We start from the raw sequence: 2,748 nt of genomic DNA, 5'->3' as shown, positions 1-2,748 counted from the left end.
TGGACTCCAAGTCCACCACCCTGGTTCTGATGTCGGCAACGGATGAGATGAGCGAATCCATGGAGGCCTGTAACTGCACCAAGGACTGCTGGATGGCTGGGGGTGGATCTACTCTTTCAGGAGGACCGGGTTCGGTCATCAACAGCCTGTATAGCTCGGCCTTTCTGGCTGACACTGGGTGCCTGATACCCCTCCTGCCCAACTCCGCAACAAGCCTTGGTACGGTCCATCTTCGGAGGGCTACTGGGCCGCCTTGGCCCGAGACCGAAGTACCCGGGAGGGACAATGCGTCGTCGACATCTGACACCTGAGACATGGCTCCGAAGATAGCAGAGACCTTATGCGAGACCTGGAATTAGAGACAACAATATGGCAGCTGGAGAGGTCATGGGGACCGTGTACCATGACTACTGAGGCCGTCGGCGAACGTATTTGAGGACGTACCTGAGAGCGTGGACTCAACACCCTTGCCTTACCGTCTGAGGATTGACGGGAACGACCCGGCTGGCCCTGAGGACTGGAAAAGTTAGGAGTGACGTGAGAAAATTGCGGAGCGGGACCTGAAAACCAATGCTGATGCGGATGGGCACACCGCTGTGCCGGCTAATAACGGAAACAGAGAGACGTGGATGAAACATGAAACCAAGAACAGAGGGGTATCTGGAGAGCCAGGAGGCAGAGTTGAAGACTGCGGTAAGAAGGAGGCCTGGATGTTCCAGGATGAGCGGCGAGGAGTGACCTGAACGTTTCAGGTTGGGGACGTGAGCAGGGTTGCCTGGGTGCCGCAAGATACGTAGGAACTGGGAGACACCTGACGCACCGGCTAACTACAGTAATGGTGGCTGCACAAAGTGGGCTGAAGAAACCAGGAACGAGACCCTGATGCTACAGACAACAGTGGACGGGGGAGACACCTGAACGCTTCAGGGTACCTGGGCAGAGAAGACACCTGGACGTCTCGGCTAAGATGGACAGAGGAGACACCTGAACGCTTCAGGGTACCTGGACAGAGAAGACACCTGAACGTCTCAGGCTAAGATGGACAGAGGAAACACCTGAACGCTTCAGGGTACCTGGACAGCGAAGACACCTGAACGCCTCAGGCTAAGATGGACAGAGAAGACACCTGAATGCTTCAGGGTACCTGGACAGAGAAGACACCTGAACGCCTCAGGCTAAGATGGACAGAGAAGACACCTGAACGCTTCAGGGTACCTGGACAGAGAAGACACCTGAACGTCTCAGGCTAAGATGGACAAAAGGAGACACCTGAACGCCTCAGGGTACCTGGACAGAGAAGACACCTGAATGTCTCAGGCCGAGATGGACAGAGAAGACACCTGAACGCTTCAGGGTACCTGGACAGAGAAGACACCAGAACACCTCAGGCTTAGATGGACAGAGAAGACACCTGAACGCTTCAGGGTACCTGGACAGGGAGGACACCTGAACGTCTCAGGTTAATGCCTCATTCACACATCAGTGTTCGGTCAGTGTTTTCCATCAGTGATTGTGAGCCAAAACCAGAAGTGAAGCCTACACAGATATAAAGTATAAGGGAAAGATCTGCATCTGTTCTTTGTTTAGAGCTGCACCTGGTTTTGGCTCAGAATCACTGATGGAAATCACTGACCGAACACTGACTGTGTGAACGAAGCCTAAGTAAGAGAGAAACATCCCTTGAATGTCTCCGGGGAGGCAACCCGGGATGCAGGTAAGAGGAACTGCGGGGTGCAGCCCAGAATTACCTACCTGAAAACCCTCAAGCTTGAGAATTCCCGCGAGTGGCCGGCAGCGACCTTCTGCAGGACCTGTCAGAATTTTTTTATTTTATTTTTTTGGGTGAGAACGTAAGACCCCCGCCCAATACCTAAACCTGACGTCAGGAAGTCGAGACAAGACACGTCTGGGACCACGAACGCTACTGGCACCTGGGAAAGGAACACAAATGTGAAAAATTGGGAGCAGCAAGGGCCGGAGCCCACGCGAGGCCAGGCTGGAAGGCCGTGGGACCGCAGGATGGTGCGTGGCTGGCAGGGGCGTGAGCGGGCCTGGAGGGCCATGGGTCCAAACCTGGGTGGGCGTGGAGGAGCCTGTGTCACGTACCGACCTGGCAGGTGCAGGTGGCATGGTGGTTGGACACAGGAGCCAGGAACAGGCGAACTGGATGGAGCTGGGTGAGACGTGAAGGAATGCGGACCTGCATCCCACGGGTGTGGGGGGACCTGTTCTTTGGGGACACTGACAGCACTGCGGGCAGGACGCTGGCACAAGCAGGGGTTATGCAAGGTGAGCACGGATAGTGTGGCGAGCTGGGGACGGTGGGTGGGAGCCATATGTGACCCTGCTACCCCAACTGGGGGAAAAACGTAGCAGGGACAGGCTCCTGCCGCCAGCGGCACTGACAGGAACGTGGGAGGCGGGGGCGGCCGTGGTGTGCGGCCCGGCCGTGGAAGAGGGACGGAGGCAGTGAGCGGAACTCAACCTCTGTTCCCCCCTCCTCCCAGCGGCCAGCGCGCAGTGCGGCAGACGGCAGCTGAGAACGGGAGCCGGCTGCGCATGCGCCCGACCTCTCGCGAGAGGACGGACGCGTCTGACAGGACGGCAGTGGAGGGAGCACGCGGTGCAGGGAAGCCGGATGCGGTGAGGGGGAGTGGACCAGCGGGCGGACGGACCGGAGACACGAGGTGCGCGGCGGGAGGCGTGAGGCGTGCGGCGATGCTTACCTGGGAGGCGTGCTTACCGGAA

General features: G+C 57.8%; 1 long non-coding RNA gene across 1 annotated transcript; it reads right to left on the bottom strand.

The window, feature by feature from the left end:
- Nucleotides 1-275: 275 nt before the first annotated feature.
- On the bottom strand, nt 276-2,417 carry LOC120999904. Its single transcript, XR_005778678.1, has 3 exons — nt 2,407-2,417; nt 2,226-2,230; nt 276-407 (listed from the first exon to the last, which is right to left on the bottom strand). It is a non-coding gene; the product is annotated as an uncharacterized LOC120999904 (long non-coding RNA).
- Between the last annotated feature and the right edge of the window lie 331 nt (nt 2,418-2,748).

Source organism: Bufo bufo, chromosome 4, assembly GCF_905171765.1.
Source record: "Bufo bufo chromosome 4, aBufBuf1.1, whole genome shotgun sequence".
Taxonomy (NCBI): Eukaryota; Metazoa; Chordata; class Amphibia; order Anura; family Bufonidae; genus Bufo; species Bufo bufo.
Note: the sequence above shows the minus strand (reverse complement) of the source record. Positions and strands in the feature narration are given on the sequence as shown.